This window comes from Lissotriton helveticus, chromosome 10, assembly GCF_964261635.1.
Source record: "Lissotriton helveticus chromosome 10, aLisHel1.1, whole genome shotgun sequence".
NCBI lineage: Eukaryota > Metazoa > Chordata > Amphibia > Caudata > Salamandridae > Lissotriton > Lissotriton helveticus.
In genome coordinates, this window is record NC_136071.1 from 93,830,633 (window position 1) to 93,855,105 (window position 24,473).

Here is a 24,473-nt window from a genome sequence, read left to right on the forward strand (position 1 = left end):
ATCTGCAATGGTGTCGAGCGGACGGGAGTCCGTCCAACATGATAATAAGCACCTATGTGTTCAACTGAGACTATGTGTTGTACTGATTGTATACCATTGCCCAAAAACCTAACTTACTGAGAATGGAACGGCATGAGACGGGGTCCCTTCTGAGCCCCACTCTATAATTTTATTTTTTTAATTTTTTTATTTGTGGTTTTTGTAGAGCGCATCACTCATCCCAAGGGATATCACGGCGCTAATACCAGGTGAACACTACTGAAACTGAAGCTGAGGGGCCTATTAAGAAATGGGAAAAAGGTGGGTTTTCAATTTTTTTCGGAACAGGAGATAATTTGTGATGTGTCTAAGGTCATCTGGAAGCTCATCCCACTTCCTGGCCGCTAGGTAAGAGAATGAACGGGCACCGGTTCTGACTCTGTAGATACGTTTTGTCCCTGCTAATGCCAATTGGCTTGATCGTAGGTTCCTAGTAGGGACATAGAATTCAATCTTTCCTTGAAGAATAATAGGGCCTGTCTTGTGTAAGGCCCTGTGGGCATGGCAGAGTAGTTTGAAGGCGGCCCTCTGACGCATCGGCAGCCAATGGAGTATCTTCAGACATTCCGACGCCGAGTCTAACCTGCCTTTATCACAGATGAGTTTGGCGGCCGAATTCAGCAGTACCTGTAGACGAAAGAACATGTGTTCGTTCATCCCTACAAACAGCGCGTTGCCGTAGTCTAGACGGCTAACCAGTAAGGCCTGTGTAACTGAGCGTCTGCAGTCCAGTGGAATCCAGGGGAACAACCTAGCTAGGAGTTTCAGGATGGCGAAACCCTTGCCACAGAGGGATCACTCATGGTCTTTCATGGACAGTTCGTCGTCCATGATAATCCCCAAATTCCTAGCATGTTGTTTGGGAGTAGGGGCAAGACCCAATGAGGGCGGCCACCACGAGGCATCCCACACTTGTTTGGCACCACCAAACAAAAGGATTTCGGATTTCCCTGCATTTAATTTTAAACAGTGGGAATGCATCCATTGAGCCATTTCTGCGAGGCAACCCTGTAGTTTGGTTTTAATGATCTCAGGATTCTCATCCAGGGCCACCATCAGCTGCGTGTCATCCGCATACGAGCACATGCCAATGCCCCACTTCCTTCCAATGTTGGCTAGAGATGACATGTATACATTGAAAAGGGTGGGGCTCAGCGAAGCGCCCTGTGGGACCCCGCAGTCGATGGGGGTGGATCTAGACTGGAACTGGCCCATATGAACGGCCTGAGTGCCATTACACAGAAAAGAGTGTAGCCAATTCAGGGCATTAGAATGAACTCCTTTGTTCCGAAGTATGTTCAGCAGGCAATGGTGGGAGACCGTGTCAAACGCCGCTGACAGGTCGAACAGTATCAGTGCCACCGCCCCTCCTTGGTCTATGGAGGATCTGATACTGTCCGACACTGCCAGCAACGTAGCCTCGGTGCTGTTATTCACTCTGAAGCCCGTCTGAGAGGGGTCCAGGAGAAGATTAGTTTCCAGGTATTTGGTCAGTTGAACATTGACCAGTTTCTCTAAGACTTTAGAGAGATAAGGAAGCTGGGAGATGGGTCTGTAATTCTCAGGATTGAGAATATCAGAACCCACTTTCTTTAGGAGAGGGATCACAGCAGCAAGCTTCCAGACGTCGGAAAGGTGGCAGTTCTGAGTGATTTGTTAAAAATGTGGGTGATTAGAGGACCGAGCGTAGGTGCAATCTTGGAGAACACAAAGTGAGGACATGGGTCCGCAGGGGAGCCAGATTTAACTGATTGCATAGCTGTTAAAACATCCTCTACTGAGAGTGGTTCGAAATCAGCTAAACAAGGTGTAATTTCGTCGTCTGAGGTTTCCAAGTCAAGCATAGTGTTGGGGGATTCAACTGTGTTGGTGTTGGCTGATTGAGGGGAAACGTTTGAGTAGATTTTCTTAATTTTGTCCGAGAAAAAGGTATTAAAGCGATTGCAAGCATCGACCGTAGGGGTGAATGTTTGCGAGATACTGGCAGGTTTGCTCAGTTCCTTCACTATCTTAAACAGTTCCTTCGCAGAGTTACTGTTCTCTTGAATGCGCTGTGTGAAATGGTCTTTCTTATCGTGTTTGATGGCAAGGGTGTATTGTTTCCGATGATGGACATAGTTTAATTTAGCTACATTGTCCTTTGACTGCCTCCAAAGGTGCTCAAGCTTTTGGCATTCCTTTTTGAGACTTTTTAGATGAGGGGTATACCATTTCTCCGTTGGGGCCTTTTTCCTAGTTTCCCGCAAGGGCGCTAGTTTATTCAAGGTTTGCAGTATGCCGGCATCAAGGAAGGCGACATCTATGCATACAGGAGAGTCCATCGAGAGTATTAGATTGGTCTCCTGGAAATATTTATCAAAGTTGGATTCCTCAACTAGTCTCCATACTTGTCTCATACGAGTGCCCAACCTTTTATCTTAAAGAAGTCATCAGCACCAGAACTAATTTTAGGAGGTAAAACTGTTAAATGGTCTTCCGAATGGGGAGTACTTTGATTCCCTACAAAGAACTCTTACAACAAAGCCTGGACAGCTTCAAAAATAACCTAACAATAAGCAATCCAAAAATAACGGTTTTGGAGGGAGGGGGAATGCAATAATCAACAGCAAGCATAACAATCGTACTCTATTAAGAAGCCCCCTTGGGTACATAATAAACTAAACCTACTTTAGCATCATTTTGAAAGCCTTAGCAAAAACAAAACAGGCTATAATAGCCTTGCATGATCAAGCAGTGCAGGGATTTCACCCAATACAATTCATGTTCTGTAAAAGGAGTCAGTAAACACTATCTGGCTGCACCATAACCTAGGGGTGTGGAATTTATTAAAATATCTACTTGTCCATCAGACCGTCGGCTCCATTAATCTACTTGTCCTGTAACACAATCCACTAGTCCTTTTGATGCAATGTAGTGCTGCAACAGTTTATGGCATTAATCTCATTATATAAGAGCTCTGAAAATAGCATCTTTGATTATGCCAGAGCTCATACCATAGTAAGGTTTGAATACTAGCAATTCCCTTATTTTGCAACCTTTCTGCAGAGCTACATTCTGGATGGAGGTAGCGATAAGCAACAGTTTCCCATGGTAAGAAAGCCCTTTTGAGTGTGTGCAAACCTACTAATTTGTATATTTTATGGGTTTTCATCAGCTCGTCTAAAATCTTTTTCAATACAGAAAATAGCTGGAAATTTACCCCTGACAAGGGCAGAAGTAAAACTTCTTCCAGGGTTGGGGGAAAAATTAGTTTTTGAGAAAGTGGACTTGTTATGGCTCAACAGATTTTCGCATTAGCAAATCTACACATGCATATTTTCTCATGCTAAAATGCAGTTAACAAATAATTTCTGGGAGTACGATTTCCTGACCTGCTCCTGTAAATTCTCGTGACTTCATGAAAGGTGTAAATCTGCACTAATGCAAGGACATATACTATGGATTCACTTTTATGACTTTCTTTAAGAATGGGGCCCCTGTTCAGGTGTGGCGTTAACCATGACCTTTTATTTTTACTAAAATTCTATCCCTCTCTATCTACTGGCTGGCTTCATTGTAAGTGACGGCATTCTGCTCTTCCACAAGGAGTATTTCGGCACGCAAAGTATTTTTGTTCAGTGCCCTGAACTACTGTGGTAACGTGTGTTTTTTTAAGACCAAAAATATTTTTGCTTTTCCCAATGTTTACTATAATGATAAGGGCCCAGCAGCTCCCACAACAATAAAGTTGTACAAAAACCATGTCAAAACAAGACAAGCATTGACAAAACCAAAAGGCTGACCACCAATGTCATATCTATTGGCTTTGCAAATGCTTGTTCATTTTCATGTTTCCTATAATTCTGTTGAAACTAGTAACACTGATTATCCATTAGGAGTATTTTTCAGAAAATACTAGCAACAAATTTTACTAAATGATGCTTCAAAGAAAAGGTGCCTAAAATTGCAAAGTAGTTTAACAAAACGTTTTCTTCCTAGTTGCATTTTTTAATGAACATTTTATTTTTACAGCAAAGAATCCCCAACTTGCTTAAAAGGTTTTGCATAAATTTGCAACGACTCAGATAGCATCCTGGAAGCATTATTTTCGTAGCTTCATATTGTTCAACTTTGCAAATGTGTGTACACATTTGTATACTGGAACCGCTGTCAGTAGTGCAGTCTGAACTTACATTTCCTTAGAGCGATCACCCTAATAATAAAGGCTTTGTATTAATGAAGCATGAATACAAGTTCGAACAGTAAATATCAAGAAAAAAAACACTGGAGTAAAGAAGATGATGAATAACTATATTAAACAGAGTGGGAAACTCAAATAATGACAACACAATATAAATTGTTGTAGAACACTAAATGAGGGCTACAACTTTGCAAAATACCTACTGAAAATGAAATAAATAAAACAGAGAAAATCACCAGGTACAGCTTATGCGACCATGGAAATGTAGACGGGCAAGTCTGGAAATCAGAGGAATAAAGGAACTAAGCAATGCCACTGTAATCTCGTAGGAGAACTCACTCTCTTTTCATACAAATTAAGAAACTTAAAGCAAAGAGGAGTGCTTGGAGAAACTGCATCAATAAAAGTGTTTTAAAAACTGATTTCCAAATACTACTAGGTAAAAACTAACAAATGTCAAATAGCTGCTGAATGCCTGGAAACGTATGACACAAATCAGCAGACGTACCAGAAACCATAGCAGTATCCATACCAAACAACCCTTTTCACATTTAATAGATCTGGGATGTCTAAAGTAGGTTCAGGATCACTGTAATTCAAGCAAGATTGTTTTGGGACTTTCACATGAAGCAAATTTATCTACAGTGAACATATCTAAATGGCGCATGCATACTTTCTATCTGAGCGCAGCTTTCAAGTCATGCAGGGTACTTACTACTCCAGGAACATCAAGCTGACACAGGGGGTGCCTCAGGGCTCTACCCTGAGCCGGACATTGGTTTAATCTTTATGTCGCCCCCCTGGCTCAAATCTCAGATAAATTTGGGATCAATGCCCTGTCCTACGCTGATGACACCCAGCTGGTGGTCTCCCTCGCCCAAGCTCGTGCTGGTGCTGCCTCCAATTTTGTATCCTGCCTTGTGGATGGCAAATAACTGCCTGAAATTGAATGGCAGCAAGACCGAGGTGCCGGTGATAGGGAAGGCCCCATCCGTGTGGTCATCGGCATGGTGGCCCCAGACTCTGGGTCCCACTCCTACACCTTGTGAACAAGCCAAGAACCTTGGGGTATGGGTGGACAACAAGTTGTCTTTTGATTACCATACCAGGCGGGTGGCAGGCGCCTGTTTTGGTATCTTACGGGGTTTAAGGAAAACTCTAGACGCTCTTCCCACTGCATCAAGGAAGACAATGGTGCACGCATTGGTGACTTCTTGCCTGGATTATGGCAACCTCCTGTATCTGGGTGCTACTGCCAAATGCATGCGGAGATTGCAGTGCATCCAGAATGCAGCAGCAAGATTGGTTCTTATGCTTCCTAAGAGAGCCTCAACAACAAGGGCGTCGGCCCCCTACATTGGCTTCCTGTTAGGGAGAGAGTACAGTTTAAGGCCCTGTGTGTTAGTCACCGGATTATACAAAGGAAGGGGCCCTCGTACTTGCATGACTTTTTTATTCCCTATGTACCGACTAGATATCTAAGATCTAGTGGGAAAGGAAAGGTGTGCGTTCCCAACATCAAGAGAGCCAGGATGGGTGGTCGTTCTTACTGCTTAGTTGTGGAACACACTTCCTCAGAGTCTCCGGCTGGAGTGCTCGGAGTCTATTTTTCGGAAAGGTTTGAAGACCCATTTGTTTCCTGCGGTATAACTATAGGTCTTAGTTGTAGGCCCCTTGTTGTTGGTGTATTTAGCTGGTACCTTAGCGCGGGGACACACTGTCCCAGTGTAACCTGGCGCTCTACAAATGCAATTATTATTATTATTATTATACATAGTCAGTGGTAACCCTGAACATCTGACATAGATCGGCCGTCCTGGAAATATGTTATACACCCATATTATAGGCTCTACAGGATAAAAAAAACACCCTTCTTTTGTGAGTGCATAATGTACAACCGCTATTTCAAATATACACACCAAATACTATTAAAGAACAAGTGTGCGTTTAGGTATGCTAATACAAGCATTACAGCATTTTTTTTGTTGTTAATAGGGCCCCTTTCGTATCACCTGAATCTACTAAACATGATACATCTCTCCTGCACTTACAACTTACTGGACATGCCCCCTCTCTCCTGCAACTATGCTTTTGATGAATACTCGGACAGGAAAGTTAAAAAAATGAAGTTTAATTTATCTTGCAGGTACGAAATGACAGCTAACAGTAAAACGTCCACAGCTGAATGTAGTATAATGTTACAACTGTTCACTTAAGAATAACACGTCTTAAAAACCATTACAAAACAACAATAACATGTAACAAGAGTTAAAATTCACAATTTACCTTGACTGAAAACATATTTCAAGAAAGAAAGTCCTTTAAATACTTGGTCCTCTCACCACACGGTAACGCCTCCTCGTAACAGAACCTTGAAGATTAGCACTAGGTGCAAAAAGGTGATCATTTCTGTCTTCATTGTTCCCGTCATCTCTGATGACATCTTTATTCATAATAGAATTCACCTGTGGATTAGTTTCACAGTTAGTATTATCAGAATAAAGATTCTGATACATGTGGTCTGCATATGGAGCACTTGGTTCCTTTACAATCTGTGAACTTGTCTCACATTATAACAGTTAGCAGTTCCATTATCCATATCCGTCAAGCTGTTTACTTCATTTGCAATATCATCTAAACTGACTGGAGAACTTTGCTTTTGTATAGAATTACAACATCCTCTTCTATCATTACTGTTAATATTAGTATTTCTACAATGAAAACTCAAATTCATATTACTTTCAGACTCACACCCACTGCAACCAACCGTAACACACCTCTTGTTCCACCACATACCGTTCTGCACCTCTCTGTTGCTCACTAATGTAACTATGTTTCTCCAAAAACCTGGCAAACAGATTTTCTCACAGCAAAGTGTTTACGAATCTTGATCACATCACCAACCATAAAACCACGAACATTTACATGGTGCATCATATTATATGCTTCAACACTTTTTCTATGCACTTCCTATACTTTGTTTGTAACAGTCTGCATATCAATAATACATTCTTTACCACAGCCTTCATGAATATATTTTGTTATAAACGTACGGTTTAACTAAACCCTGTGGTTGAATATGGTGTTATGGAATAATTACAAAACGTGTCTTTTAATGACTTTTCCATATTCTGTCCAACACAACTAAATATTTGTAGATTACCTCTAATCTTCTATTCACTCATTCTACTAATCCATTACTTTGTGGACTGTACAAAGCAACGGTCAACTGTTTGATGCTAGATCTAGTTAAATATTCCATCAATTGATCTGAAACAAATTGCATCCCATTGTCAAGTACGACACACTAGGAGTACCCATCAACAGCAAACATGTTTTTTAAAACAACTGATAACCATAGTTGCAGTGGTTTTTCAATATAAGAGCATGGTATACCCTTTTGTAGAACAGAATTTACCCAAACGATGCTGTCTCTTTCGGTAAGCCATGTATTGCGTCTACAAAGTCAACTGCCAATTTTCCCATGCACACTGAGAACATTTCACAGGTACTAGTTCTGAAGTGCATGTGAGAAGAACTTTATCCGCACCTTGACAAACATTGTAACAACCATTAAACAACTCCCCAGCAGAAACCATTCCTGGCCACCAGTAATATTCCAGTAAGCTTTTTAAGTATCGCCTACGCAGTTCGCAAGCGCTGCATGGAGTGACCTCTTGGAATCACTCAGGACTTTTTAGGAAACTCGTGCATGTACTGCACTTTTTCCAATGACCACTCGTGCTTGTGCGGCGTTTACCGTGCGGGAGCGAGCAGCGGTGCCATCTGTTTGGTTTCCTATTTTAAAGGCTTCGTGTTCACGTTGTGGCCGCGCGTCGAAATACTGTTTTCTGTACAGGAGAGGGTCTCTTGGGATTACAAAGGCTAGATTTGGCGCCGTGCGGATATTAAGCAGTTAGCAGACTTTCTCCTTACCATTAGATGGCAGCAGTACATTGCCTATCACTATTTGGTTTTTGAAACCATTCTTTATCATGTGCCCTGCTTTCCCTCTCATCAGTCTGCAAAACTTTTTTACTTGGGTTTGTTTCCCCTTATGGGAATTTGCATTGTTCTATTGTCGGTTCTTTGGTTTTAAGGCGCGCATCTGCCTTTATGTAATTACATACTTTTTAATGTTGATCAAGGAGGTAGCGAGGCCGGAGGCCGCTTTCCTGACCGGGGCAGCGTCGGAAAGCAGAGTGGATTGGCTGGCTGCCAGGCTATGAAGCGGGCGCGCCTCGGAGTACAGTAATATTTATTTTAGCGGGTTCATAGTACTTTCACACTGCACTGCAGCTGCTTATAAACAGTAAGAAAAGGATAGTAAACGTTGTGCAGTGAAGCCGAAATGTTTGCTGTACTCTCGGTTTGAAAAATGTCCTCGCGACTCAAGGTGCCAGCAGGGTAAAAGGCTGATGTCAACAAGTAGATCACAGCGTTCCAGGAAAGCTAAAAAATTTGTCTTCAAGTCTGCGATCCGGAGGGAGGACGTTCCAATAATTTTTTAGGTGTGACTTTCTGAGGGCTGATCGTGGCATTGAAGTACATTTTATATCTGCAGAGAAATCATAACTTATTATTAAGTACGAGAGCCAAGTAGAATAAAAATAGTTCTTCTTTAAGTGAAATGAGTGTAAATGTCAACTTCGTGACCAACAAATGTATGTTTTGTGTCTACACCATCATCCTCTTTTTCAGCAATTGTGAATGCGATATTAACTAAAGGTGCACAAATATTGCCACAAGTCACGGTCTCTTGTTTTAAGACAGGCGAGGCAGTTGCGCAATAGCACAAGGGTTAAGACTGCCGGCTTTGGAGTCTGCGGGTGTTAGATTTGGGGGTCTCTGGTTGGCACAGGTAAGAACTTGTGACAAGCAGGGACCCTCTCCTTTAGTCAGGATAAGGGGATCACCCTTCAGAATAACCCCTGCTCACCCTCTAGATAGTGTGGCGCAAGCATACAAGGCTAATTCCAGGGCGTCAGTTAGTTAAGCATTTATGACCACATACAACAATATACAGACCCACCACAAATGGACACCAGGCGTAGTTATGTAAAAATACGTCTTCTTTATAAAAATATGGCAGTAGATAATTGCAGGCTTAATACAAGAGCAATATAACGTTAAATGGGGCCACAGTACTTTGGTATCAAAAGGTTTCTTTAAAGTTCTTTAGAAAGGCTTCATTTGCAAGTTCAATTAGCTTTTAAAACAGTTCTACACTCTTTACGGCAAGGCGCAGTTCGGCTTGCCAATGCTTTTCACTGTTGTGCGCTTCGTGCGGTTGAAAAAGGAAAGACCCTCCCGATGCTCACGTGCCTCGCGGCACGGGCGTACGGCGCGGTCGGTTTTACCCAGGGATACGAGTCGCAACGTTGCAGTGCGACCCATTCGTGTTGATGGAGCGGTAATTTCTTCTGGTAATTTCTCAATGTAAAACCCTCATGCTACCTCTAATTTACCGCTCAAAAGGTGTTGGGCCCTTCACACCATTTCAGGAGATTTACATAAACCTGAACAGTCAAAAATGCAATTTATTATTCAAGCCAATAAAGAGAGTTGTTGATTATTTTAAAGGGTTTTATTTTCTAGTCAAAAGTTAATTTTTCTCTGACCCTTTATTCATTAGTAAAATATCAATCATGTTACAGAATTTGGAAAACAGGAAAAATATCAATAATACAGAACACATTACAGTCTGCATATAAGCATAACATGTAGTTATGAAAAATGTGGCGCAAAATTTCAGTCACAATTCTTAAAGAGTTTCTAAGAAAAATAGTCTTGCAAAGCTAATCAATAATTTAATAGTTGTCAAAAATCTCCCATAAAGAGAAATAAATGCACAAGACAAATAAATCTTTTTAGACCTAATTAATTAGTCAAAGCATAAACTTAAAGTTTAGCATATAATTCTATCCTGATCCACTGCACTCTCTGTCTGTCTGTGTCTAAAGAGCAAAAAGGAGGGAGACAGCCCGCCCTTCACAAGACCTCAAAGGAATGCGGCCTGATGTGCCAAGATATGACGTGGAAGCAAGAAACCTCCCCCTGAATCTCCTCGGACGCAAACCTGCCCTTCAGCAATCTCCCGAGACGTTTCTCGTACCTAACCCATAGAAGCCAGCTGAGCTGAGAAAAAAAGCAGACAGCCCCCATCCAGAGAGGACAGTATTTATACCCTAATTATTGGCAGAGTACACAAAGATGTAGCATTTTTCAGGAGAACCTTACGTGATTGGTCAGTCATAAAGGCATGAGTTCACAATACCCTGACTCATTCTAAAAACCTGACTTCACTAGTTTAACAAAAGAAGCATACATGAATAACTACATTTATAAACATTTGCAACATTTACTAGGAAAAATGTTTCATTCTAATTCATCCTTCCTTCCAGAGCGTAGTCAGAACGGATACTTTTAACTAACTGGTACATTGGCACAGTCACAAAAATTTACAGTTCAGGTTGTCCTTGACTTTTTGTCATGAGGAAAGCCGCCACAGTCTGCGCATGCTCCCTTCTCATTAAATTGCAAGCCATAGCCTTGATGGATTCACAGGCAGCCATGTTTTGTGTAGGCCCCAAAAATAAAACAAACACAAAGATAATATTAATTTCATGTAAATCAGTCCATTATGTTTCCCAAGTGCATTATTAGTTCACACACATTATAAAAAGAGGTGTTATTAACTGAAAATGTTTATCAAAATATGCAACAAGTCAAAGTCTATTAAGACAGGAATAATTGATTTTAGATTGCATCGGATGAGCTGGGAAGAGAGAAACACATTCAATTTATCTTCAAAGGTAAAAAGGCCACTTTTCTCTACATTGCAAAAAAACCACATGTTAATTCAGCAAAAGCATTTTCAGACTGAAGTGAATAGGCCTCACTTTCAGGTTTTTCATGTGCCATGTTTTTAACCTGCACCAAAATGTGCGTGGCAATTTAAATTCAGCCTGTCTGAAGCACAAAAAATAAAACAATGCATGACTGCAGATGAAATCTGCTCCATCAATCCACCCTTCTGATTATTCAAATCATAATAAAATGATTTATAATTCATCACACATATTTCATTTCACAAGTGACTTTTCTTTTTTTTTTTTTTTTTAAATTGCAAAAGCTGAGCATATAAGAATGTTACTTCCATTTCTAAGGCAAACACACGTCTGGTCTGTAATCAGATCACATATAGCCAAGTTCAAATGTTTTAGTGCAGAGATCTGTAAGTAGCTTCTTGGAACAGTTAGTCTTCTTTAAAATAAGTAACTAAAATAATAAACAAGCATTTGCAATGCAATAGGTCTCGCATTTATGCAGTTTAAGCTATTGGCATTGTAAATGACAAGGCCCTTTATTTATGTTTTGGTTTTCAAAACAAAAATAAAAGGAATTGTCATTTACAATGCCTATAGCTTAAACCCGCATAAATGCGAGACCTATTGCATTGCAAATGCTTTTTTTGACAGTGCCCGGGCCAAATTGTGATCCCAATCCGACCCTGCCTTGCTCCTGAGAGGCAAGGACAGGATCAGCAGCCAGAGCCCAGGGCAGGGGAGGGGAGGGAAGCCACCCCTCTGATTAGACCATTGCCTGATCTGTCAGCTGCTCCAACGCCTTCCGGATGCCGCTTCTCGTGCCCTCCCATCCAAGGTGCTGGGTTCTTAGTGCCAGGGGAACAGAATGTTAGAACGTTTATGAATTAGAAAAGTGGTATTCGAATGTTTCCTTTGGAAAGGTGGCAGTTGCTGATCCCTGCCAGGGCTACTGGTCGCTCTTTGGTGCTCATTAAAGACTTCCACAGTTTTCCTTTGGAGTTGCTTCTTTTTCTAAGCGCTCCAACAGTGCATGAATGCCTTATTTGCATGACTAGGGTTGTTTGACTCCCGCAGCCCCGCATTGTCCTGCAGCACCCGATGTGTCATTTCTCCTGACCCTTCTATACTATTCACTTTGACAATATCATGTTTAGTGCAGTTCTGCGTGTGCCTGATACAGCCTCTCTAGAGTCTAGACATAGACCTGGCAGTGGGCAAGGTAGCAGTGCACGGTGCAGGCCAAACACAGGGCTGGCAGTGCACAGCGCAAGCAGGCGCTGGGCTGACTTCCGGTCAGACACTCTGTGGGGCTGGTACCATGTATAGATAACATGCAGAGTACAGGGCTGGCTGTGCAAAGTGCGTGCACAGTGCAAGCCTGGTAGTATGCAGAAGTGAGGAGTGCCAGGTAGGCGGCAGAGCACAGCATGGCGGGCTGAGCAGTGAGCTACTTTGTGGTTGCCAGTAGACAGAAGTGGCAGTGCTTACACCTACAGAACGGAGGGTATTCAGGCCTTGGTGCACAGCATGCGGCTTCTCTGCTGCATAATGAAGTTCTGTCAGGCTAAAGGCATGGCTGCTCCTAGGACTGTATGTGTGAGGGCAGTGAATCATCTTGGCGGTTGGTGCACCAGTTTACCTGTGCACGCATCTGCCAGCGTGCACCTCTACCAGCAGGGCTGACTGGGCAAGAGCTGCCCTCCCTAAGGCTGTGGACGCACAGGGTTCTGACTGCCAACAGAGCTTTCTCAGAGGACATCTTTATTTGTATGGCTGCCATTGCAGAGGGCTTGAAGAGCACATGGCACCCATTCACAGGGAGGATGCCTGTGTGCAGGTATGGACGAAAGCTCTTAATGCAAAGCATACATCTGTGAATGTGCCAGCCTTTCCTTAGTGTGTAAGTAAAACGACATACACACACACACATACTGCTGCTAACGTGCCACTTTATCAGTGCATGGGGCTGTCTGCAGGCCCGGCCACTGCAGAGGGCTCTCTTGTACAAACATTGGCAAAGGACGGCGTCACAGCAGGATGAGGAGGATGGTGCTTGGGTGGAATGCAGAGAGTGGAAAACAGCAGCAGCCGACATGGAATGAGGAGTATTTGAACTGAATGTAATGGTGAACAAAAATATTTTTTTAGTACAATTGTTCCCCAACATGGTTGTTCTCCCCTCGGAAGAATGCAATGCAACAAACAAAAAAAATGTGGAAGTGCGCAGTTTCCGCACACCATACCCGCGCACATGTCCTGTCCAGGCGCGTGCCCATCTACTGTCCGAGATGATCTGGAGCCGATGGGAACAAGTTCCCGCTTCCCGCCGGGCCGCCGCGCTGCCTGCGACGACCCGGAAGCGGTTGGGCAGCCGGCCCCAACCGGAAGTCCCGCCCCCATCGCGGCGCGAGAGAGAAGCCACTGTCCGAGGAGCCCCGAGGGCTCCTGATCGAGTCCCGGTCCCGAGATGGGGGACCGGGTGAAGAGCGGCCGGGCGGATGAAGAAGGCGGGGCTCTCATGTGGTGAGAGAGCCCCGCAAAGCGCAACCGCCGCCCGAGAGGCACGCCGAGCACCGCCAGAACAGGTGAGTGTGTTACGGAGGAGGAGGGGTGAGTGGGGGTGGGGTGTGCGCGTGTGTCTGTTGTAGTGTGTCTGTGCGTGCGTGTGTCTGTCTGCGCGTGTGTCTGTTAAAGGGGGGGTGCGTGTGTGTGTGTGTGTATGCAGTGTGTGTATGTGCGCATGCGTGCGGGAGCCTTTCTGTGCATGGGAATAGCAGGGACGGCGACGCGACGTGCGCGCTCACGAGATACAATCGCCAGAAGTACAAGCTCGTCACAGTCTGCTGTCTACATTCCCCGGAATCCCTGGAAAGTGGCGACATAAGTTGTCTCCCTAGACAGCAAAAGCTTCGCTTTTGCTTTCGTCTAGGCGAGACCTAAAAAGGAATTCAACATGACAGTTTCAGCATTTCTTTGCTCTGTGTCATCAGCTTGCCATCAGAATGGCTCATAAAGTGTGGCATTCTGTACTTTTTCCATGCAAATTAGACTACTTAGGTGCTGAGAAACTCTGGCAGAGCACCATCAATCCTTTGCACTTTTTCAACCAAGGCCTTTCACTCTTATTTTCACTTTGATCAGATTCAGATGTTTCACCACAGCATCTCTCAGATCAAAACCGTTGCACCATCCATTTTGCAGATCTTGTGTAGCAGCTGCAATCTGGTGAGAAACTGCACACTGTACATCAACCAGACCTACACAGCAATGGCTAGTGTTCTCCTCAGTGTTTTCCACAAGTGCATTTGCATATGCATTTTCAAGCCACTTTAGTGTTGCTGAAACACAGTCTTTTGCAAAAGGTAACTCAGTGCTGCCATTGTGTTGCTTTATTATGCGTGACACTTCAGGCAGATAGCTACAATCCATTTCTTGTCCAATCTGTTGTTCTGCACTCATTATCTTTGAGACCACATTATGATCTGATTTCAGAGAAACTGGCAATCTATACCTGGGCATCAGTCTTTGCAATAACACATTTGCCACTTTGCAGTTGTCATTTTTCTCAAAAATAGTTCTGATACAACCCTGTTGTGCTGCTTCAAAAACATTTTCTTGAGCCTCTTTTAATTCAACTGTGAAGATTCCATTGAATGTATATGCCAACAGAACACAAATTTGTGCAACTGAATTAGCATTTCTCTCTCCCATGCCAACATTGACTCTCATTTGAGCAGATATACTGCATGTTATGGTAAGGGCAATCAATTTCGAATTTTGGGCTGGGGTAATTACTAAAAGCCATGAAGCTTTGACAACATCATGTATAAGGAGCACAGCATGTGCTGCTTTTAATGTGTCACCTTTCAAACATGGGCCATCTACAAAATGGACATTGTTGGGCTGACTCAGGTGTTCATCCTTAAAGTCTGAATTTGGCTTTATGCATATTTTCATGATATTTAGACACTCATATTCAGTTTCATCACAATCCAATTCATTTGCTGACATTTCTGTGATGTTAGGGTCAAAGGTCATTGGGCAATACATCACAGACCTTTGAACACAGTCATCTTTTTCAATAGGCAATGAGAGAGCGCAGCCCTCCCTCTCACTGCAAATTAGTGTATTTTCTTTCAAATAAACTTTCCTAGTGCTGGGGCGCGCCATTTTTTCTCTTTCAACTCTAGGAATGCTTTTGTGCAGTTGTTGTCCAATGGAAGCGGATGAGACACACCTGAGTGTGTCAGCCTCAGTAAAGGCTTAGCCACTAGGGAACTGTTTATTAACCACTCTCTACAGCAGCTAACCATTCCCAAAAATTTCCTGACTTCTTTCTGAATTTGAGGTGGATTTTTCTTTGAAATCATTTCCACTCTCTCTGGTGACACCTTTCTACCTTCCTTTCCAATTTTGTGTCCCAGACATTCATCTTCTGTTTTACAGTACTCCTGACTATTCTCATGCAATGGCACTGTGACATGAGCTTGGCAAAAATCAATAAAAATAAGCCATTCTTCAGCACATGGAATGTGAAAAAATATATTGGCTGGATTCGGTACCACAGGACAACATGAAAAAAATATGCTTTTCATCTCCTGCACTATTCTGTTCTTTTCATTTATTTTCTGTGAACCTATGATCAGAAAGTTACACAAACTTCTAATCAATTCCATCAAAAATCCTTTTATTGGTAAAATTCCTGCAACTGATTGTGTTCCTGAATACATGTCATCTTGTTCAAATTTTAATAAGACATGTTCTGCACATTTTATTAATCAGGCATCCTTCTCTGTGAACTCTCTTATTTCTGTGTTTATTATTTTTTCCAAAGCAGAAGGTAATTTTTCAACTGTCTTTTCTGAAAATAATGCTACAGCTGTCTCTTGTTGGGCCATTTTAAAATGTACATCCTCATCAGGAATCTGAAAAATAGCATTATGTGGTGTACAGTAATCTGTACTGCTTAATTTGAAAAATAATTGTTTTCCTGCTAGGCCAGAGTCAGACAACAGTTTTGCAATTTTCCTCAAATGGGCCTAATTTTGGTGCACATTTTTCTAAAACTGGGTTTGTAATTTCTCTGTTTAAAACTCCTGCAACTAAATCTGGGCTTTCCACTGCCTTCACAATGGAATTGGTAAATTCAGAATTGTGAGTGTTAAAACTCTCATTTGCAAACACAGTAACCTGTTGAACTGGGTTCTGATTTTGTTTCTGGAAATAATTCACATTGGCTCTGGACAACTTATTTAAATTCATGTTGGCATTTTCCATATTTTGTGGGACCATTTGTGCTTGACAAATTGCTGCCATTGGTACCTGTACTGACATTTGCATTTGCTTAACTGGCATATTTTGCACCTGCATTTCTCCATGTTTTTGTGCATCATGTTTAAATTTATTTTTCTTCTTCCAATGCTCAAATCTGTTATAAAGATGGCAAAAGGACACATTTTCCAGCAGTACAACATCCATACTTGAATTTGCACTAACCAAAACACCTTTACTTCCATCCTGTGTTCTTTTAATCTGTACCCAATCAACATCCTTTGCTAGCACTCTGCCCTTTAGGAAATAAATCACTGCTATATTTTCCTCCATAACAACAGAAAATGATGGTGCATTCATGCAAACCCTTATCACTGTCTCTTCACCTGGCCCTTCCACAACAACTTTAGATTCAAACCACAATTTAATCTGCATGGCAATGTAAAAGAACATTTCCAAATTAATGCACAACTCTTTTAAAAAGTCATCAAATCCATCAACTTGTGGGTACCACAGCACAATTCTGTCTCTCAATTGTGGGAATGTGTTCAGAAATGCTGCAAGTTCACTTTTATTCTGTGGCATATGAACATACATTTCTCCCACCTTTTCTCTCAATGAGTAAGCAAAAGCTTCTTCCTCATTCTGCTTATTATTTTTCTCAATTATATCTGGTGGCTTCTTTTCCTTATCCATTTTCCTTGCTAGGTCTGGTGGTTTCTTTTTCTTCTCATGTTTTCGTGCCCACTTGTCTCCTAATTGCTCAAACCCATTGCATTTAAACATACATTTTATTTCTGCAATGTGCAAATGCATTCCTGAAGAACACATTTTCTCATTTGCTTCCTCATCCATGTGTACCCTAAAACTTTTCTGAAATGGAAAACTTCCTGAAACATCAGTTTCATATTTTTGTGCCAAATCTGTCAGTCCATTGTGTGTAGTTAATGCACATACAGCTGTTTCCTTACTCAGGGAAATTAAATCTTTTTCCTGACACTGGTTCACATTTTCATGATTTAAACAGCAGGGACTGTTAATTTCTTCATGTTCAAATGTTGAATTTAAAACACTAAGCTGTTTCTCTTTTTCAGGGCCTGTGTTAATATGTTCCCCCATGTTTTCTATCTTTTTAATCACTGCTGCTTCATCAAAGCAGGTTTGAAAAATCCCATTTTCAATTACATTCATTTTATCCTGGGCTGCAGATGTTGTAAATGCCATTTTTCCCTCACCTTTCAGTGCTTGGTTTACTTTCTGTTCAATAATCTGTGTATTCTGAGTTTCTGAAATAAACCCTGCCATAATCACTCCTTCTGCAGCCCTTTGCACCTTTTCAGTAGGGCCCATATTAATTGGGACAGTCATAATTTTTCTAGGCATTATCTGTGCATCTGCAGTTTGTAATTCTTTGACTGAATCAGGCACATTTGAAGCAGTAACACCTGGAAGTATCACTGTCAGTACTGAATCAACAGGTAATGGTTCAATATAAAATGTCTGCACAGTTCTCTCAGTCTGTATTTCTCTCTGTTCAACAGAAGCAGTAGCCCCTGTAGTATTTACTGGTGCACTATTTTCAGTGTTTTTCATGGGAACCACATAAAGTGGTGGACACTCTGTTAACAATGCATCCATTATTTCATCACCTGAATCATTATTTATTTGAAGCTCTTTTTCATCACTAATTTTCTTCTCCTGAATCTGGTGCTTTACCTTTTTATCCTCACTTGCTTTCTCTCTTGCTGTCTTTTCCCACAGGCTTAAGGCCTCAAATTGTGCAGCTTTAGATGGTGTCTTTATTTCACATAAGACTTCCCTTAATTTGTCAATTATTTGCAATTCAAAAGTACCATCTTTTGGAAACCTCAAAGCACCCTCTTTTTCAGTAATCTTGCACCATTGTTGAACCCACATACATGTGTTGTGTCCCAAACTGGTAGACATAAAATGCACAGGTGTTCCTTCAGGAGCATCACCAATAAAAAACGAATTTTTCACTTTACCTCCTAACAGCTTCTTTAAACCTTCAAACAGTTTCATTTTTGCAATAGTTCAATGCAATTTCTTTTCTCCAAAGCTGTCAGTCTCAATTTTAGTCAGTTTTACTCCTACCACTGACCCTCCACAAAATCTTACTGCAATATTTCTCTTAATCAATAACTCTGTTAGTAACAACATAAATACATTCGCTACTCTGTCTGTTGTGCTAAATAAAGGATAGATTTATATTCACTGCGAGTAACACATTCCGCTTACCCTTCATATAGTAAGACTTTCCGTTTACTCTTCAAACACTACAGGTAAATCCCTTCCGCTTACCTTTCACTCAAGCTCAGAAGAACCTGCTACTCCTTTGGACTTATCCTTCAGGATATATCTTAGGCCAAAGTTTCACCAGCGAACCCTTTTGCTGTCACTCAAGCTCAGAAGAACCTGCTACTCCTTTGGACTTATCCTTCAGGATATATCTTAGGCCAAAGTTTCACCAGCGAACCCTTTTGCTGTCAATCAAGCTCAGAGGAACCTGCTACTCCTTTGGTGTGACCCTTTCTAGGTGATATCAGACCAAAGTTTCACCAGCGAACTCTTTGCTATTAATCACTCACACAGAAAATAGTCCCTAATTTAACACTGCCAGCCCTACCTAGCTTCTCAGTGTTATTCCAACAGACAAGTAACCTCAGTGCAGTGTGGCTTCCATTTACCACCCGCTATTCCTTCCCGGGATTCCACAGGTGTGCATACCTGCGTGTTCCAGACAACATTGAACAAGACACTAACTTAACATAAAGAGTTAAAACATGTAATCAATAACCAAAAATTATGTCCTATGAAATTACCAATATAATCAATAACACCATCAATTCAAAATGAGCAAAATTTCACCAACAGCAAAAATCATTACTATTTTCAACACTTCAAAAAATACATGCTAGCATATTAACAACATTTCACAGCCCTATTGATACTCACACCCCTTCTTGCATCACCTGCCAGTACTGCTTTGCCAGTCTTCAGGTTCTGAGCATTGGAGTCAGGAATCAGGACTTGGACATTTATCTAACTTGGGCAATTATTTTATTTCCCTCTTAAGGTCAATGATCCATTAGTTGAGTAGTTGATGGTGAAATCAATAATCATTAATCACCAAACTAATCAATAATGACCATTCTCTGCTTACCAAAAACTGATGGAGACTGTAATTTCTTCTGGTAATTTCTCAATGTAAAACCCTCATGCTACCTCTAATTTACCGCTCAAAAGGTGTTGGGCCCTTCACACCATGTATTACCTTCAGGAGATTTACATAAACCTGAACAGTCAAAAATGCAATTTATTATTCAAGCCAATAAAGAGAGTTGTTGATTATTTTAAAGGGTTTTATTTTCTAGTCAAAAGTTAATTTTTCTCTGACCCTTTATTCATTAGTAAAATATCAATCAGGGTACAGAATTTGGAAAACAGGAAAAATATCAATAATACAGAACACATTACAGTCTGCATATAAGCATAACAGGTAGTTATGAAAAATGTGGCGCAAGATTTCAGTCACAATTCTTAAAGAGTTTCTAAGAAAAATAGTCTTGCAAAGCTAATCAATAATTTAATAGTTGTCAAAAATCTCCCATAAAGAGAAATAAATGCACAAGACAAATAAATCTTTTCAGACCTAATTAATTAGTCAAAGCATAAACTTAAAGTTTAGCATCTAATTCTATCCTGATCCACTGCACTCTCTGTCTGTCTGTGTCTAAAGAGCAAAAAGGAGGGAGACAGCCCACCCTTCACAAGACCTCAAAGGAATGCGGCCTGATGTGCCAAGATATGACGTGGAAGCAAGAAACCTCCCCCTGAATCTCCTCGGACGCAAACCTGCCTTTCAGCAATCTCCCGAGACGTTTCTCGTACCTAACCCATAGAAGGCAGCTGAGCTGAGAAAAAAAGCAGACAGCCCCCATCCAGAGAGGACAGTATTTATACCCTAATTATTGGCAGAGTACACAAAGATGTAGCATTTTTCAGGAGAACCTTACGTGATTGGTCAGTCATAAAGGCATGAGTTCACAATACCCTGACTCATTCTAAAAACCTGACTTCACTAGTTTAACAAAAGAAGCATACATGAATAACTACATTTATAAACATTTGCAACATTTACTAGGAAAAATGTTTCATTCTAATTCATCCTTCCTTCCAGAGCGTAGTCAGAACGGATACTTTTAACTAACTGGTACATTGGCACAGTCACAAAAATTTACAGTTCAGGTTGTCCTTGACTTTTTGTCATGAGGAAAGCTGCCACAGTCTGCGCATGCTCCCTTCTCATTAAATTGCAAGCCATAGCCTTGATGGATTCACAGGCAGCCATGTTTTGTGTAGGCCCCAAAAATAAAACAAACACAAAGATAATATTAATTTCATGTAAATCAGTCCATTATGTTTCCCAAGTGCATTATTAGTTCACACACATTATAAAAAGAGGTGTTATTAACTGAAAATGTTTATCAAAATATGCAACAAGTCAAAGTCTATTAAGACAGGAATAATTGATTTTAGATTGCATGGGATGAGCTGGGAAGAGAGAAACACATTCAATTTATCTTCAAAGGTAAAAAGGCCACTTTTCTCTATATTGCAAAAAAAACACATGTTAATTCAGCAAAAGCATTTTCAGACTGAAGTGAATAGGCCTCACTTTCAGGTTTTTCATGTGCCATGTTTTTAACCTGCACCAAAATGTGCGTGGCAATTTAAATGCAGCCTGTCTGAAGCACAAAAAATAAAACAATGCATGACTGCAGATGAAATCTGCTCCATCAGTGTCTTTAAAAAATGCGGGGAAAACAAACGTTGCGGACCCAGAGTCCGATGTGAACTCCTGCTCGAGTTCGAATGGTACAGTACCTTTTGTTTGGGAGGTTCACAGCGTTCAGGTGCAGCCACTGATGCGGAGAGGCCCAGGACGGGGCCGGCGGTTCTCCGCGTATTGGTCCGGCTCGTGGTCAGCCTCGAGGTGCGGGCGGTGGAGCGGGACTCGTGGGTAGAGGTGCGGGCGGTCCGGGACTGGATGCGGCTCACAGGGCGAGGCGTCTTTTGGGCTTGCGAGGCGTACGGCTTCCATACGCTTAGGGGTTCCCAGCGTACCTTCAGTGCCGGTGTGCGCAGCGTACTTCGTCGTACACTTGGAGGTTCGCGGCGTTCCTTTGCATCTGCTGGGGGGCTGTATGGAGATGCGGGCAGGAGCGGCACGGGCCTCTCTGTACGGACCGTACCAGAGGCTCTCTGAGGTGCGGTGCGGCCCTTCAGGTGCAGAAGTGCACAGCGGGGCGGCCGGGTACGTCTCGAGCGTACGGGCCGTCCGGGGGTTTGATCACACTTTGAGCTGATTCCGGCGGGAGGGGTGAGGTGCGCACAGCTCGCTCCGAGTCGGCGAGGTGAACGGGGTGCGGGCGGCCCTGCGAGGCGTAGGGAGAGTGGCTCATTCGCGAGCATTGCTCTCTCAAAGCAGGGACGGCCAGGCACCAGGTATCACGGCCCACGGAGGGGGGGAGGGGCACAGAAAGTCACGGCTCCGGCGGGGGAAGGACACAGCAGTCCAGCAGCAGACGGTCAAAGGCAGGATGAGCCCAATGGTCCTGGGGCTCAGGTCAGGGGGCAAGCTCGCTCTCAAGCCCTTGGAGATCGTTTTAGGCACAAGTTTTACAAAGTCCCTCCTGGTCTTTTCCTCTCCTTTTCCTCAGCAAGGCAGCTTCTGCAGAGAGGTTCGTCGTGGTCAAAACAGGATCTAATGTTTAGGAGCAGGGCTCCTACTTTTATACACAGTTTCTTTTGTCTTTGCAGGCCAGGGGGCCTGAGCCTGGCTCAACCCGGTTTTGGAGCACTTTGTTGTTGAGACTTTTGCTGTTGCTTTCAGGTTGCAGGGCAGGGACATCAGATGCTCTGCAGGAGGTGGAGCCAGCATTGTGGTGGTAGAGCACAGCCCTATTCAGAGCCAAGGGGCACTCCTCCCACCTATCCTGGGGGTAATCCCTCTATTCACCACTTGGCAGCCCAGACTGTCCCCTGGAATCCCCCAGCCCTGTCACTCACAGAAACCAGACAGCAGATACACATCCTAGCAGAGGCGGGCTGAAATGGTCAGGCAAGCGAATGCTATCTTTCTAAAAGTAGCATTTGCAAACACAGGATATTGAAATAAACTTTACTAAAAGAAGTATTTTATTATTCTGAATTCAGGCATACTAAACTTGACTTTCTACCATGTTCTCTGAGCCTGCTGGGATTATAGAGTGTAATAATTCCAGCAGCCCATTCTGGCCTATGAGAACAGGTAGCCTTACAATAGTGAAAAACGAAAATGGCTGTAATTCACTATTAGGACATGCCTCACACATCAGAGCTTGTCCTACCTTATGCTTACAATGCACCCTGCCCTTGGGCCTACCATAGGGGTGACTCACATGAAGGAAAGGGAAGGTTTAGAGGCTGGCAAGTGTGTGCACTTGCCCAGCCGGCATGACAGTACCAGACTGCACGCAGGTTCTGCAATGGCAGACCTTAGACACATTTTAAAAGGCTACTTCTGTGGGTGGCACAACCAGTGCTGCAGGCCCACTAGCAGCATTTGTATTTACAAGCCCTGGCACTCCTGGTGCACTTTACTGGGATCTGACAGTAAACCAAATAAGCTAATCATGGAAGTCAATTACATGTACACTTTTCATAGGGAGCACTTGCACTGTGGCACAGATTGGCAGTGGCACAGTGCCCTGAGCAGCTAACACCAGCAAAACATCTGAGGCACATCAGCAAAAAGTGGAAGGGAGACTCACGCCAAGGTGCCAGGTCTAACACCGGTCATTCGGGTTCGATTCCTCCACGCAATGAAGTGGTGCGTGCCTCGGTGTGCATGTCCATGGGCGCTTCGTTTTTATGATGCAGTTCTTTCTTTTAGCGCACATCAAGTTAGGGCAGCCGGGTCTGTGGCAAGAAGCGGGTGGGATTTGGGGGATACTGCGATATGGCGGAAGGGCGCCAGTCGGTGGTGGGGGCGTGGCTCCAGGGATGGAGCGTCGTCTTCGGCCCAGTCTGGGGGTTAACTTCTGTCTGTATATGACGTCTGAATGAGGATGTACACCCTGACACATAACATGACTGTCTATTGTTTTAAAACAGGGGAGGCAGTTGCGCAATAGCAACAGTCATAGGGTTTGGATTCCTCCACGCTAGGAAGGGGTGTGTGCCTTAGTGAGCACGTCCATGGGGGCGTTGTTTTCATGGTGCAGTTGATTCTTTTAGTGCACATCAAGTTAGGGCAACCCGGGTACGTGGAGAGAAGTGGCTTGGATCTGGAGGTTGCAGAGATATGGGGAAAGCGCAGAAGTTACAGGCTGCAGCAGGGGAGCGGTTTCACATCGGAACAGAGTTTATAGCCCCTAACAGGAGAGAGTGCAGAGGTGTTTACAGGCTCAGGCAGCAGAGCTATCCCTTGCATTACACAGATTGCACAGGCTCCTGCAGCAGATATATCCCTTGCATTACATGGATTGCACATAACAGGACTGCAGAGCTATCCCTTGCATTACATGGGTTTCAAAGGCTAAGGCAACAGAGCTATCTGCTTGATTCTAGGGATTGTACAAACTCAGGCAGCAGAGCTATTCCCCCCCCCCCCCCGAGTTAGATGGATTGCACAGGTTTAGGCAGCGGAGCTATCCCTCGAATGACATGGATTGCACAGGCTTAGGCAGCGGAGCTATCCCTCGAAGGACATGGATTGCACAGGCTTAGGCAGCAGAACTATCCCTTGCATTACACAGATTGCTCAGGCAGCAGAGCTATCCCTTGCATTACATAGTATACATGGATTGCACAGGCTCAGACAGCAGAGCTATTCCTCGCAATTTTTCCATTCTCTGTGTCGCAATATCATTTAATTAAAGCCCTTTTTAGGTCGATGTGCTTGCATATCTATTTATTTGATGGTTTTTCAACTGCATATTATACCTTCTGCCATTGATTTACCACAAACTTTGATAGATAATGTAATAGGTAATGTACTGCATAGCTAAACTATTATAAGGACTCAAAGGCGAGACCTATTGGCTATACCAATACTTTTTAGGTCTCACCTGGCGTGGCTGCGCACA

At 42.9% G+C, this 24,473-nt stretch overlaps 1 protein-coding gene across 2 annotated transcripts in view; it reads right to left on the reverse strand.

The window, feature by feature from the left end:
* TRAF7 (TNF receptor associated factor 7) overlaps positions 1-24,473 on the reverse strand; it is a 196,337-nt gene that overhangs the window by 162,603 nt on the left and 9,261 nt on the right. For both annotated transcript variants that reach the window (XM_078664845.1, XM_078664843.1), the window contains exon 2: positions 6,506-6,684. The gene's annotated coding sequence lies outside the window, so the exon portion shown is untranslated. The remainder of the gene's footprint in view (positions 1-6,505; positions 6,685-24,473) is intronic.